The sequence below is a fragment of the Drosophila suzukii genome, unplaced genomic scaffold (assembly GCF_043229965.1).
Source record: "Drosophila suzukii unplaced genomic scaffold, CBGP_Dsuzu_IsoJpt1.0 scf_10, whole genome shotgun sequence".
NCBI lineage: Eukaryota > Metazoa > Arthropoda > Insecta > Diptera > Drosophilidae > Drosophila > Drosophila suzukii.
In genome coordinates this window covers 1,934,605-1,951,590 of record NW_027255897.1, presented here as the reverse complement: position 1 = coordinate 1,951,590, position 16,986 = coordinate 1,934,605, and the positions used below count along the sequence as shown (strand labels likewise).

General features: G+C 39.4%; 1 pseudogene; it reads left to right on the top strand.

Moving 5' to 3' along the window:
• The first annotated feature begins 12,457 nt into the window (after positions 1-12,457).
• LOC139354594 (uncharacterized) lies at positions 12,458-16,572 on the top strand (annotated as a pseudogene).
• The last annotated feature ends 414 nt before the right edge of the window (positions 16,573-16,986 follow it).

Sequence of the window (16,986 nt, the reverse complement as noted above, 5' to 3'; positions counted from 1 at the left end):
AATGCCGAATTCCGACTCTGTGACATCGACGGCGAAACAGTGTTTTTGCCTTCTGACATGCCACCTCGAGCCGACTCCAGAACTGAAGGGATTTTGCTAATTTATTATTGATCAGGATCACCAGTCGAATCGATTTATCCCTGTCCGTCTGTCCATGTGGACAATGTGATCTCGAAAACTATAAGAGTTAGAGCGTTGGGACTTTAGACGCGATTCCTTAGCTTCGTAAGCATCAAAAGTTTGTTACATAAATGTGCAACGCCCGCTTGAAACTGTGGCACCTTTTTATACCCTTGCAGAGGGTATAATGCTCTCAGTCAGAAGTTTGGAACGCAATGAGGGAGACGTTTCCGACCCCATAAAGTTTATATATTCTTGTTCAGCATCACTAGACGAGCCGATCTAGCCATGTTCGTCTGTCCGTCCGTTTCTACGCAAAATAGTTTTCAGTTTAAAAGTCTTATTTCTTTTGCAGGTAGTATATAAGTCGGAACCAGCCGGATCGTACAACTATATCTTATAGCTCCCATAGGAATTAACGGAAAAAAAGGTTTAAAAAATTAAATCTCTGGTGTTTTTTAACATATAAACTCCTATGCTTGGAAATAACATTTTTTAATTAGTTCTGAATTTCGAATTTAATTTTATCAAAATCGGACGACTTTATCATATAGCAGCCATAGGAACGATCGGAAAATGTGTGGGAAAAAAATATGAAACATATCATAGCTTCGGTGTGTTTTGACATGTTATTTTATACTATTGGGAATAACAATTTTTGTACTCTTAAGAATTTCGAATTAAAATTAATAATTATAACTGCAAGGGTATACAAACTTCGGCTTGCTGAAGTTAACTTCCTTTCTTGTTTAAATGTGATAAATATATTTTTATTTGAAACATAGTGTTTATATCTCTATATCTTTTGATTGACCTAAAAAAAAGGGCACGCCAACAAACATCCCAAAATCGTCCGTATGTACGCAAACTAGTCTGTCAGTTTTAAAGCTATCTTCCCAAAACTCTTATTTCTACTGCACGTAGTAAATAAGTCGGATCGAGCCGATGTTTCTATACCCTTGCAGGTCGTTCACGTGGGAGCGTTGTTTGTTTAGGGCTTTTCGATTTTTAGAAAACTTAAAACTAATTACAGAAACATTAAGGTAATGTCCCATTTTAATTTATAACCGTATATGTTTACCGAAAAAAAAATGTAACGGTCTTAGTATTATTTTGTTACTTAAATATCGGATCGTTCCTATAACAGCTATATGATACAGTCGTCCGATTTTTTAATAGTTTTATTCAAAATTCTGAAATATTAAGAGAATGATTTTCCCAAGCTTAGATATTAATATCTCAAAAAACACCGAAGTTATAATTTTTTAACATTTGAGATCTGGTTTGTTTTGACATATAAACTACCTGCAATAGAAATAAAACTTTTCGGAAGGTTTTGTAGTATGCACATACATTGAATACCCACTGTACCGAAAGTACTTAAAGGGTAAGCACTGTAACACTTTGTTGCAGTGTTTACATATTTTAAAGTCCCCTAAGTGGCCGAAATATGAACCGATCGCTATGGCTTAGCCCGCACACAGAAAGTGCTAGCGTCGGCATAATTGCAACGAACGGACAGCATATGCATACCCCTCGCGACTCCACTCGAGAGCGCATAGCAACATATATAAGTACACTCCTTTATACATAAGTATATAGGTACATAGCCGTCTCTCTGCCGCCGCCTGCGAGCAGCGCAGCTACGAGACTTAGCCTTAATTAGACTTAAAGAATATTGTAAAAATCAGAGACTCTTCGATCGTTGGAGCGGCACCATTGCTGCTCCAAATAAACCCTAAAATAAAACTAAATGAAAATAAAATACAAACTTGAAACAATCTTATTTCATGGCGACCGTGACTAGAGTCACAAGGAGCAGCGGATCAGGAAGATAATACATGGAGGATATACTAAAAAATAACCCGTCTGAGTGAGTAGAGTGTGCGTTATGGTACGTGGAGGTCAGAAGAATAAAATTAACAAAAGAATAGACCGCCACCTGCGCCTTCGAAGGAACGTCAGCGTAGCCAAACTGGCGACGACCAGCTGACGTAGAAGGAAGAAAAAGAATCCAACTAAGCTGAAAACAATTTTTTTTTACCCATGCACTGCGTTGCATAATATTTTTGATTGCACTACGATGCATATTTTTTTTATATAATATAATATTTTGTAAAATTGAGCGGAACTTTTTCTGCCCGATTAGACGTGTAGCCCGTAAAGCTATGCAAAAAACTAGGTAGGAAGTTTGTTAATTTAAAAATGAAATAAAAAAAAATATAAAAATATTTTAATATATTCTTCTTACAAAGTATGGCTAAACTAAAGGCATGGAATGGAACAAATTGTACGAGGAATTAGCAAACATTAAAACTAAATTTGACAGATCACACAAGTCACTAACCCAGAATAGACCTATCCAAAAGAACACGGTTAGGAAGCATGTTGAAATATTAGTAGAGTGCTTTAATGAAGCGCGAATGCTAATACATGATCACAGGGAAAGATTAACTCAAAATCATTGGTCACAGGTATCGAAACTTTTGATACGACTACGAACTAATTTAATATTTGTTAAACAAAAGTTCAGTTTAGAATTATCGGTACCAACCGTTCTTAACACTCCAATAGAAGTTGACACTGCACCTGACCCGGAATCAACAGAAGCGAACGAATCGGAGTCAGAAGAGCTTCCCGAAGTAAACCTCAAAATAGAAGATGAAGATTTAAATAATCTTACTATTCCGGCGGTATACACTGATCTGGACAATTCAACAGATTCAGATACTTCAAGTGTAATAGAAAACAAAATAAGTAACTCTATCACAATGGCACAATCAAATATTGACTTTATTAATACAGCATCCAAGCTTATACCAGTTTTTGATGGTAAGGCTGAAAATTTAACAAGTTTCATTGATACTTTACAAATAATAGAATCAATAAAAGGCGAGCACGAAGAATTAGCTGTTTCCATAATTAAAACAAAGCTAAAAGGTGTCGCCAGAAATCTAATCGGTAATGAAACAACAATTACTGAAGTGATTTTCAGACAAAGAGGCAACGTCAAAGGCGAAACTGTTGAAGTATTATCAGCGAAGCTGATGAACCTACAGCAGCGCAATAAAACTGCTAACCAATACACACAAGAAATTGAGCAGATGACGAAAGCCTTAGAAGGTGCATTTATAACAGATGGTTTATCTTTAGAACTAGCCAGAAGTTATTCCACGCAGCATGCAGTCAAGGCAATGACTAAAAATTGCACAATCGATAAGGTAAAACTTATCATGCAAGCTGGCACCTTTAGTACTATGAACGATGCCGTTTCCAAATTTGTCAATAGTGTCACTGAAGCAACTGGACAGTCAAACACCGTCCTATATTTCAAGAACTATCCACAGCGCGGCTCAAATCGCGGCCGTGGAAATTATAGAGGTAATTTTCGTGGTAATCACAATAACTATAACAACAATTACCAAAATAACAATAGAGGACGAGGCCAATATAGAGGAAACTCTAGAGGTGGTAGTAACTCGAACCGAGGCCACAATGGCAATAACCAAAGCAATGTCAGAATTACCCAAAATACTAACCAAAACACATCGGAAAACTCCCGAAGCCCTTTAAATACTCAACAATAAAAGAAGTCAGAGTTCACACTATTAATCTCAGCCAAAATATATTCGTTTCATTTTTCAATGTAGCTACTGGAAAAGAACTTATCTTTTTAATAGACACAGGTGCAGACATTTCCATTTTAAAAGAAACTTCGGATAACTTCCAAAACATCCAAGATGATTACATCATAGACATAAAAGGCATAAGTAACGAAATAACCAAATCCCAAGGTTTAGTTTCTATAGAGATACAGACAACTAAATACATAATCCCACACGATTTTCATATCGTAAATTCACATTTCCCTATTCCATGCGATGCAATATTAGGCATCGACTTTATTAAAAAATACAACTGTCAATTAGACTTCAAGCCATCTGAAGATTGGCTTATAATTAGACCCAATAATTTAAAATTTCCAATTAATGTACCAATAGCTCATAGTGCTGGCAATAATTCAATACGTCTGCCAGCAAGATCCCAAGTTATTCGGAAAATTGAACTTAATTCAAAAGAAGACAGTGTATTAATTCAAAATCAGGAAATTCAGTATGGTATTTACGTTGCAAATACCATAGCAGCATCCAATAATGCCTTCATAATGCTAATAAACACAACAAATACCGACCAAGTAGTCAGTACAGATAACCTAACATATGAACCACTTTCGAACTACGATGTAGTCAACACAAATCCAGACAATAGAAAAAAATCCGTACTATCACAACTTTCAAAAAACTTCCCTACACAGTTCAAGTCACAGCTTTCTAGCTTATGCACCCAGTATAGCGATATATTCGGATTGGAAACCGAATCAATAACCACAAATAATTTTTATAAACAAAGACTGAGATTAAAAGATGATGAACCAGTCTATATAAAGAACTATCGAAGCCCACATAGTCAGGTGAACGAAATACAAAAGCAAGTAGGAAAATTAATCTCTGACGGTATTGTCGAACCGTCAGTATTCGAATATAATAGCCCATTGTTACTTGTTCCTAAGAAATCATCCCCCGGGTCAAATGTAAAGAAATGGCGATTAGTAATTGACTACCCCCAAATTAATAAAAAATTAATTTCTGATAAATTCCCATTACCTAGAATTGATGATATTTTAGATCAACTAGGTCGAGCTAAATACTTTTCATGTCTTGACTTAATGTCAGGATTCCATCAAATTGAACTAGAAAAAGGATCAAGATATAACATCTTTTTCAACGAGCAACGGCTCATATCGCTTCACGCGATTTCCCTTCGGATTAAAAATAGCTCCTAATTCGTTTCAGAGAATGATGACTATTGCGTTCTCTGGTCTAGAACCTTCTCAAGCATTCCTTTATATGGATGACTTAATTGTAATTGGTTGTTCCGAAAAACATATGCTTAAGAACTTAACAGATGTTTTTGAGAAATGTAGGAAATACAACCTAAAGTTACATCCAGAAAAATGTTCATTTTTTATGCATGAAGTGACTTTTCTAGGTCATAAATGCACTGATAAAGGAATACTTCCAGATGACAGGAAATACGATGTCATTATGAACTACCCAGTTCCGCACGACGCGGACAGTGCTAGACGTTTCGTAGCATTCTGTAACTATTATAGACGTTTTATAAAAAATTTCGCCGACTATTCACGGCACATAACAAGATTATGTAAAAAGAATGTTCCTTTTAAATGGACGGATGAGTGTGAAAATGCATTTCAATATTTAAAAACAAAACTTATGGAACCTACATTGCTACAATATCCAGATTTCACTAAAGAATTCTGTATAATAACAGATGCAAGTAAGCAAGCATGTGGAGCGGTTTTAACTCAAAACCACAATGGCCTCCAACTTCCCATTGCATACGCATCAAGAGCATTTACAAAAGGTGAAAGTAACAAATGTACTACTGAGCAGGAATTAGCCGCAATTCATTGGGCGATATTACATTTTAGACCATATATATATGGAAAACATTTCTTAATAAAAACAGACCATAGACCTTTAACATACCTTTTCTCAATGATCAATCCCAGTTCTAAACTGACACGTATGAGGCTCGAACTAGAAGAATACGACTTTACAGTCGAATATTTAAAGGGAAAGGATAATTATGTAGCCGATGCGTTATCAAGGATAACCATCAAAGATCTACAAAATATAACTGGAAATATATTGAAAGTCACTACTAGATATCAAAATAGACAAAAATTCCGCGCGGAAAATCAAGAACAAGAATTGCCTATGCAATCCTTAAATAAAGCTTCTAAGCCCAACGTATACGACGTCATAAACAATGATGAAGTAAGTAAAGTAGTGACCTTGCAGATAAAAAATACGTTATGTTTATTTAAACAAGGCAAAAAAAATTACTGCAAGATATGATGTCAGCGATTTATATACTAATGGAGTTATTGACTTAGATCAATTTTTCCAAAGGCTTGAAATGCAAGCCGGTATACATAAAATCAGCCAACTCAAAGTGGCACCGTGGGAAAATATCTTTGAACATACTTCCATAGATAATTTCAAATTAATGGGCAATAAAATCTTGAAAACATTAAGAGTAGCGCTACTCAACCCTGTGACCCAAATAGAAAATTTAAAAGAAAAAGAAGCAATTTTGTCTGCATTTCATGACGATCCAATTCAAGGAGGTCATACTGGCATATCAAAAACTTTGGCCAAAGTAAAAAGACACTATTACTGGAAAAATATGTCTAAAGATATAACTGAGTACGTAAGAAAATGTCAAAAATGCCAGAAAGCCAAAATAACTAAACACACGAAGACCCCTTTAACAATTACTGACACACCAATAAAAGCTTTCGACAGAGTGATAGTGGACACTATTGGTCCACTACCAAAATCAGAAAATGGCAATGAGTATGCAGTCACTTTAATATGTGACTTAACTAAGTATTTAGTTGCCATACCTGTTCCGAACAAAAATGCTAATACTGTCGCTAAAGCAACATTTGAATCTTTTATCCTGAAGTACGGTCCAATGAAGACGTTCATTACGGACATGGGAACAGAATATAAGAATTCAATTATAGACGATTTGTGCAAATATTTAAATATTGAAAATATTACATTCACAGCACACCACCACCAGACAGTTGGAACAATAGAAAGAAGTCATAGAACTTTCAATGAGTACATTCGATCTTACATATCGGTTGATAAAACTGATTGGGACGTATGGCTTCAATATTTTGTCTTTTGTTTCAACACGACCCCCTCTATGGCACATACTTATTGTCCATATGAGCTAGTATTCAGTAAAACAAGTAATTTACCAAAACATTTTAATAGCATAGATAGTGTAGAAGCACTATATAATATAGATGACTATGCTAAGGAGAGTAAGTATAGATTAGAAGTAGCCTATAAAAGAGCTAGAGTTATGTTAGAAGCAAATAAGAATAGAAATAAACTACTATACGATCATAAAGCAAATGATATAGATATAACAGTAGGTGACCAAGTTTTATTAAAAAACGAGACAGGTCATAAGTTAGATCCTAAATATACAGGTCCGTATATAGTAACGGAAATAGGAGATAGAGATAACATAGTAATAACAAATAATAAACAAAAGAAACAAACAGTTCATAAGGATAGATTAAAAATCTTTATTTCATAAATTGCACTTAGTATGGCCATACAAAAACACACATACATAGATAAATAAATACACATATTCTCTTAATAATTTCATTTTCTTTGATTCTAATAACAAAATACAAAAAATAATAATACAAAAAAAAAGTGTATTAATTAAAAATTTTTACTATAAAAATAACTTCATTATATTACGTTATTTTTCAAAAGGAGGGAGATGTAGTATGCACATACATTGAATACCCACTGTACCGAAAGTACTTAAAGGGTAAGCACTGTAACACTTTGTTGCAGTGTTTACATATTTTAAAGTCCCCTAAGTGGCCGAAATATGAACCGATCGCTATGGCTTAGCCCGCACACAGAAAGTGCTAGCGTCGGCATAATTGCAACGAACGGACAGCATATGCATACCCCTCGCGACTCCACTCGAGAGCGCATAGCAACATATATAAGTATACTCCTTTATACATAAGTATATAGGTACATAGCCGTCTCTCTGCCGCCGCCTGCGAGCAGCGCAGCTACGAGACTTAGCCTTAATTAGACTTAAAGAATATTGTAAAAATCAGAGACTCTTCGATCGTTGGAGCGGCACCATTGCTGCTCCAAATAAACCCTAAAATAAAACTAAATGAAAATAAAATACAAACTTGAAACAATCTTATTTCAGTTTCATCCCGATAGCTGAGAGACTAGTTTCATAAAAACGGACAAGCGGACATGGCTAGATCTAGTGATCTGATTTGCGTTGCAAACTTCTGACTGAAATCATACCCTCTGCAGGTGTATAAAAATCGGACGACTATGTCATATAGCTGCCATAGTAAGGATCGGAGGAATATTATTTATTTTTGATCATTTTCCCTTTTACCCACGTGTATAGCATTTTAATATTAAATACAATTAACATTTCATATTTCAAAACTTCGCATTCATTTAATAAAAATCGGGCTACTATGTATGTAACATAGCTACAGGAAGGTTCGGAAAATATATATCAAAATAATACGAAAACATATACACTAGTAAATTACAATTAAGGACTGTAATTGAGCATCATTCTATTTAAATTTTACAGACAAAAATAATTTAGCGAAGAAAATCAACCAAATTAATTAAGTTTAAACGAAATAGTTAATAGCACGTGTTTGTTTTTTTTTTCTGTTTTTTGGTTTATGTCACTCTGGTACTAGATGGTCGATATGTAAATGAGTTAAAAATTTTAAATGATAATTTAAAAACTTGCATTTCAGGAATACATCAAGAAACAAATTGATAAGGAATTTGCGAAGGGCTTGGTAGTCGCTGGTGGAGCGGCGTTAGTACTTGGTGGAATATTGGGTCTAGGCATTGCTATGGCTAGAAAGTAATATTATATGATATACTTTTCATTAAAACATTTTCTATGAAAAATAATTTGTTTAAACAGTGGTTAATTATGATTCAATCTATTTTTGTATAAAATCGACAACAGTATAACTATTTATTAAATTTGATTGTTCCTCTTTTTAGTAAACAAAAACGGGAGAAATAGTGAAATCCATAATTTTTACGGAATCTTAATCCACCACTTCAACAACGCAGCCGTTTTGTCTGTTGCTGAAATCGATAAATAGTAATTTACTTCATTACTGTTCTTAAATATTGTATTACGTTTAACCGCGATAATTCAATAAAAGGCCCAAGTGTTAGCTTTTATTTAATATCTTATAATAAAATAGGACCCCAAAAAGGGGAAAGTCAATCGGCAGTTAAAAAAGGCTAGACAAAAAATCTAAAAAACCGAAATTCTGATTAATTTGAGGACGTGTGTACTAACAACTGATGAAGTAAGTTAATAACAACAGCAACAACAATTAATAAACAACTTTAAGCCAAGAGCCAATCTCCAAATAACTCTGACTGACCTAGAGATAATTCCGTGGTCATGTATTTCTCTCAACTGCGCTTCCAAATTATTCCCACCCAGATCAGTTTCACAAACATGAAACTGATACTGTAAACGTCCAAGCCCTGAAGTCCGCTAACGTAAACACAAGAGCCCCAGAGCGAGCCCTGAGTCCGCTAACGTAAACACAAGATCCTCAAAGCGATCCCTAACGTAAACATCAATTCACGGCCGAATTTTAATTTCAAATTTAATTTGCAAATTGCATCATCCTATTTTCCGACTCTCTTGTGTCACTCTCTTTATCAATTTTGAGATAAATCTCTTAAGCCGAGGTTTATTATTGATCACTGAACTCCAGGCAGGGCAGTCCGTTTTTAAGGATCGAATCGAATAAGTGAAGTAAAAAAATAATAATAAATTTGTTTAACAAATTCACTAATGAGAAAATTAATTCGCATACAAAGCAAAATTAAAACAACATCTGCAGAAAAGAAATTTCGCAGTAAAAAATTATAAATATTTACCAAATCCTGAAACTGTAACTTCGGACTTAGATGCTGAAAAAAATTAAACGATGCGATAACGACACAAAAATGGTCTACGGTTTAAAAAACTAAATTGCCCTTTTATAAAAAATTAATTAAACCAAAAGAATACACTTACTCTTTACTTTGGATTGACTTAAATCCAGTGGATTTTTACCTAACAACATTATTAAAACACTATTTGCTATTATTTTTTTAAATCAACTGATTTGGTTTATTGATATTCCCGTTATTCGTAGAGTAAAACTTTTACTGTAAAACGGTATATTGTAATTGGGGAAAGTATGTAACAGGAAGTAGGAAGCGTTTCCGAACCAAAAAAATCCCTTCAGTTTTCACCGCGGACACTCCATATAGACATTTGTATTGGATGCCCGCTTTTTCACTCGTTACAGCTCATATGAAAATTTTGCGATGTCAGTCGTGATTTCATGCATGCCTTATACGTGTTTGTCGTATGGGAGATTTCTTGTGTGATATAATATAAAATGTGATCGATAAAAATGGTATAAATAGGCTTATTAGTTTTTTATTTGTATTCATTTTTTAAAAATAAATTTTTGCATTATTTAACTTTATGGTTTATGTTCAGGCCCACTCTCCGGCGAATCTGGACCGGCCCCGCTATCCAGCTGCACCGCTCTACGGCTCTCCCGCTCTCTCGCGCTCCCGCTCTCCTGCGCTGTTCATAGCTCCCTCCATGAAGTCTCCGCTGCGCTTTGGAGCGCAGAGCGGAGCTTAGACTGAATTAGTTCGATTTTGGAGTTCAAACTGAAACTACTTTCCAAGTTAACTTTTGTGCGTAGATCCTTTTCGGTTAAGGGGCAATTCGCGCAGCGTGTGTTTTCTCCCCTACAGCGACCACAGGCAGATCGCCGCATCCAACGTCCGTCAGCCGCACCAGCAGCCCCACGCCGAAGCCCAGCGCGTTCAACAGTTCCCGCCGACGCCGCCAGTTCCCGCGTCGCCTCCCACGCCATTCCGCCAGCGCCGTACCCCGCTATCCCCCCCGGCGGACATTTTGGTCCTTCGAGCCGGATAAGATAAGTAAAGCTTTTTCGTCTCATTAATTGCCGGTCTGCAGTCAGCCACTCGAAAATATAATTCGTCTGACTTGTCCAAAATCTAAGTCCGATTAAATCCGACAAGGGCAATTAATAAATTACTTCGCCATTTTTTTCTTCGATTTTCCTTTTGCAACGCGCGGCCATATTGCCAATTTTTTCCGACTCCCTTTTTAATTTCATTTGGCCGCTCATCCATACATACATACACTTGTATAAAATCGAGAAAAAATATTCCAAGCCAAGCCAATTTCTGCCAATTCAGGCCCCCAAAACTTTCCAAGATTTTCTCACTGTATATCCGCAGCCGCTAAAGTACTTGCACATATATTTTCGTTTTTCCAAATACAGTCCACATACAAATAAATCGAAAACGTCCACAACAACACATACCCCGCCGGCAATAAATATTTAATAAATTTAAAACCGGCAATTACATGCAGGCAAATATCTACATACATACAAATATCTACATACATATAAATATCTACATCCATACAAATATCTACATACATACAAATATCTACATATATACAAATACCTACATACATACAAATATCTACATACATATAAATATCTACATCCATACAAATATCTACATACATACAAATATCTACATACATACAAATATCTACATATATACAAATATCTACATACAGTCACATATAATTTTTAACTCCACCATCCCGTTCCGACTAATTAAAGTTTTCCGTCGGCCATCCGGTCAAAAATAATAAAATAAAAAATTCACCAACCGACGTGAAAATTTTTATTTACCATCAAACTTTTTAGTATTTTTTCGGTATTTGGTATTTACTCCGTAAAATTTATTTTGTTTAAACAAGAAAAATACCAGCACTCCACCGCATGCATAGCATCCTCCGTCCACCAATTTTTTTTGGTATATTTGTAGTATTTTTCCCTTGGAATATTAAATCAAATTAAAGCAATTAAATAACCAACCGATCGCATCCTCCGGCCAACAACTTATTGGCATAATTTGGTATTTTTTCTCCATTCAGAAGTTTAAATAAAGGCGAAATATTACAATTACTCCACCGGGGACTATATATTAACACATAGTTGGTATTTTTCCCCCTCAATTTATCCAAACGCAAAAAATACCAGCAAAAATATACCAAACTTGATCCCAACCATAATGCATATACCAAAAGGGTTAAATATTATAGTATTACTTCTCAACGGGTGATATTCGAACTCCTTACTCACCGTTCCTAATCCGTATCATTGGGTTTAATTCCGCAAAGTAACCAGGTCGGTACTTGCTTCCAATTTCTATTTCTCCGATCCACTACTTTTTTTTGTCGACACCTCGTTCCACTGTTCCGAAAGTGGGCCAGGTTTCCTATATATCCGACATAAACAAAGGCGAGCAGATTCTGACCCAAAAAAAAAAAAAAAAAAAGGGTAATTTCCTTTAAATGTCCGTTGGAAGTGATAACAACAAGTTGTCCATTCCACCTGCCGTAGTCCCAGGCATATCCGTAGATCCGCCCACACCCGAACTAACCGCCAAGACCTCGTCGCCCCGAAAAGGACCACCCGTGCAAACGTCAAAATGGCATCTAACAGCTGAGTGAGTTTGAATCCAGAGAAAACACTCCTTCGCCGATCCCTCCTACTCTGTCCATGCTGAACATCCGCCGCGAAGAAATACGCGCGTTATGGGACCGCATCAAGGCGGAATACGATGAATGCACCGGGTGCTTAGCAGCAGCCGGAGACAATGCAGCTGATAGTTTGCCAGTTCTCAAGGCTAAATACGGCTGTGGGGCTCAGATCGCGGATATGATAGCCCAGGCTCCCCAAGTTCAAGCTGTTGCTACCCAGACTAACATTTCCTCTGGATGTCGGCTGCCTCCGTGCGATACCGAGGTTTTCACCGGAGATTATCTGCGGTGGCCGACCTTTAGGGATATGTTTACGGCCATTTATATAAACAATCCAAGGCTGACGGCAGTCGAAAAACTTTTTCATCTAAATGCCAAAACAAGCGGCGATGCACACACGATAGTGTCAAACTCCCCCCTTACTAACGACGGCTTTCGCTCAGCTTGGGCTAACCTAACTGAGCGTTTCGAAAACAAGCGGTTGTTAGTAAATAGCCAGTTAAAAATACTTTTCAATGTGCAGTCCGTTAATCAGGAATCTGGGTCAGCTATCCGTGAACTTCAACGCACCATCCAGGGCTGCCTCACGGCTTTATAAATGTCCGGAATTGAAATCGAAAATTGGGATTGCCTCTTAGTGTACGTGCTCCTCCAAACTTCCTAAGCTCATGCTATCCTTGTGGGAACAGTCCCTGCACAATAAGGCAGAGATTCCGACGTGGCAGGAACTGAACGCCTTCCTTACGGAGCGTCACCGGACCTTAGAAGCCATAGACGACGTACGGCCGACAGGCTCGAGTCAATCTCTGCCAAAAACATCCGCCCCCACTGCAGCGCCTCGAAGAATAAATTCTTACGAGGCAAGGGTAGCACCCAAGCCAAAAGGATGTGACCTTTGTAAGAAGGACAACCATCCTGTCCGCACATGTGCACGGTTTCTCCATATGACGGTAGACGAGCGGTCGGCATTTATAAAGAGGAAGCAGCTGTGTCTGAACTGCTTCGCACGAGGGCATCAGCTGCGTGATTGTGAAAGCACTCATAGCTGCTTTACGTGTCGCGGCCGCCATCACACCTTACTACACAGAGGCAACTCCTCCCAATCGCCATCGAAAAAGCTCTGTCAGTTTACCATCCGTTTTCCGACCAGGCCTGGCTTGCAAATAAACACGACGGCCTATGTTCTTCCTCAATTAGCTGGAAACCTTCCATCTTGTCCGATTCCGCAACAGTTTCTACGGGATCTTTCCGAACTGTCACTAGCGGATCCAAAGTTCTACGAGAGCGCACAGATAGATATTCTGGTCGGGGCCGACATACTGCCATCCATTCTCCTAAGCGGCACCCGGCCGAACATTTGTGGCTCTCTCCTCGGTCAAGAAACCATTTTCGGGTGGATCCTAACAGGTTCCGTTCCTTCTCCAAGAGAAAATCAGATTTCCGTTTTTTCTACACGAATTTCCCACACGGTTGACACGTCCCTGGATAGGCTTCTCACCAAATTTTGGGAGGTGGAGGATCTGCCAGTAAAAGTGACAAAATCTTCCGATTTGACATATGAGGAAAATTTTCTCCGAACGACTACGAGAGACGATAACGGCAAGTATGTCGTAAGTCTTCCGTTTCGTGATCCCCAAAACGTAAAATCCGCCCTCGGTCACTCCAGATCCTCCGCGTTGTCGCAGTTCCTAAGAACCGAGCAACGCCTAAAGAGGGACAGTCAGCTGAAAGCCAAATACGACTCCGTGATTCAAGAGTATCTCGACCTCCATCACATGAAAGAAGTCCGTCCTACCCCTAATTCTGCCAGTTATTACCTTCCGCATCATGCCGTGCTCAAGCCGGAAAGTACAACCACTAAGTTACGTGTGGTTTTCAATGCCTCCAGCCCTTCAGAGAATGGGGTCAGTTTAAATGATATCCTTCATGCTGGCCCAGTCTTACAGTCCTATCTAACTATCCAGATCCTGAAGTGGCGATATTTCCGATACGTCTACAGTGCCGATATCGAGAAAATGTATCGGCAGATATGGGTAGATCCGAAGCATTCGCCGTTCCAGCGCATTCTATTCCGCAACAGCGAGGGGCACGTTTGAGATTTCGAATTACAGACGGTAACTTTTGGAGTCAATTGCGCGCCATTCCTGGCCATTCGAGTCCTGCAACAGTTGGCAACTGACGTGCAGCTCAGCCATCCAAGAGCGAGCAACGTCATTCGAAATCATATGTATGTGGATGATGTCCTTTCGGGAGCTGACTCCGCCGAGGACGCTAAGTTCATTGTTCGCGAGCTACAAAGTGCTCTAGATTCCGCGGGGTTTCCATTGAGGAAATGGACCTCCAACCACAAAGAAATATTAGCTCATATCCAAAGCGATCATCTTCTGACAACCGACTTCCTCGAGATTGACACTGAGAGTACAGCCAAAACTCTCGGCGTACGATGGAAGGCAACGTCCGATGAGTTCTTTTTCGTCCCACCAGATTTAGCAACGGAAATCTCCCACACGAAACGCCAAGTCCTTTCCCGAATTACCAAGCTGTTTGATCCAGCAGGCTGGCTCGCTCCATTTGTTATGTGTGCCAAAATCTTTATGCAAGAGATTTGGCTTCAGGATCTAGGCTGGGACGATAGACTTCCAATTGAGCTGTGCCAAAGGTGGAACAGCTTTCTCCAGAGCTATTCGGTCCTAGACCAGGTCAGAATACCCAGATGGGTTTCCTTCCGTCCAGAGTTCCGCGTAGAGCATCACGGATTCTGTGACGCCTCGCAAAAGGCATACGGTGCTGCGATCTATGTGCGCGTAGAAGTGGGCCACAAGACGATGGTGCACTTGCTCACGGCCAAGACGCGTGTGGCGCCAGTCAAAACGGTGTCCCCCCAGGCTGGAGTTATGTGGGGCTCTCCTTATGTCAGAGATGGCCGAAGCCATTCTTCCTAATATGCCGAGGCTGACCTCAAAATTCCATTGTTGGACCGATTCCACGATTCTGCTAGCATGGTTAGCCAAACCAGCGTGCCATTGGACAACGTTCGTTGCCAACAGGGTGACGAAGATCACCGAGTCCACTGAGACGCCCAATTGGTCGCACGTTCAATCCGAACATAATCCTGCTGATTTGGCTAGTCGAGGAGTTCCCCTTCAAGAGCTGGTGGATAACCCGCTTTGGTGGCATGGACTCACTTGGCTGCAACGTCCACGCGATCATTGGCCCAGCCAGGGAACCGACCTGCCGGTGACTGAGATCGAAAAGCGTGCAGTTAAAGTCTATGTGGCGTCTATGCCGACAGAAGATTTCCTAGATCGCTTTTCCAATTTAGATAGAGCTTTGCGGGTCCTCGCGTATGTCCATCGATTTGTCCAACGATGTCGCAGACGATCACCGCATTCCGGGGTCCGTCTAGAGGCCCAGGACGTTGCCGCCGCGGAAGAACTCATGACAATTTGCACTCAGCGCAGGTATTTTTCTGAAGAATACCGCTGCTTGAGTCAGAAGCGTCCTGTGCCCGCGGCAAGTTCGATTCTCTCCCTGAACCCCTTTCTAGATAAGAAAGGGGTAATCAGGGCATGCGGCCGCGTAACGGCCTCCGACAGTTTGCGGTATAATGAACGACATCCGATAATCCTGCCGTACGAATGTGCACTCTCGCGGCTTCTGGTAAAATTCACACATCTCATTACGTTACATGGTGGTAACCAGTTAGTGGTGCGTCTCACTCGGTCCAGATACTGGGTTCCGAGAATAAAGAACTTGGTGAAGGCAGTGGTTAACTCCTGCAAGGTCTGCGTTATCCACAAAAAGAGATTGCAAGTCCAGATGATGGGAAGTTTTCCAAAAGAGCGAGTGTCTTTTTCCCGTCCGTTCACGTACACAGGGATGGACTACGCCGGCCCGTTCGATATAAAAAATTATACCGGAAGAGCTTGTCTCATTACGAAAGGGTATGTGTTGGTTTTCGTTTGTTTTTCTACAAAGGCCATCCATCTAGAGCCTACATCCGACTTAACGACTTAAAAGTTTCTTGCCGCTTTCGCTCGTTTCGTCTCTAGAAGAGGGTGTCCTCGTCAAGTCCAGTCCGACAATGGAAAGATGACAATTTGCCCTCAAATGAGTGGCGACTCGGAAGAATAGACTCCGTTTTTCCGGGAGCCGGTGGCAATATCCGCGTAATCGACATTCGTACGACACGCGGCATTGTCAAACGTCCAGTGACCAAGGTGGTTCTTCTTCCAAGAGAGCCGCCCAAAAATACCTCGTAACGAGCCGCGTTTCTTACACACCTTAGTCCGTAGCCATTATCCACGTCATTGTTAACCAGCCCTGTTTGTTTTTTCCTTATCCACACTCTAAACAGGAAAATGGCTCCCCGTCCACGTAGCGCTCAGGCTTTGGGTAGCAGACGTACTAGAGGTACTCAGTCCTACCGATGCCGAGACTGCCGCGGAATCCATCCTCTTCGGAAGTGTCAGAGGTTCCTAAAGCTGAGCACAGAGAAGCGGCTGCGGGCAGTTCTCATAAACAAGTACTGCGCGAACTGTCTCGCAC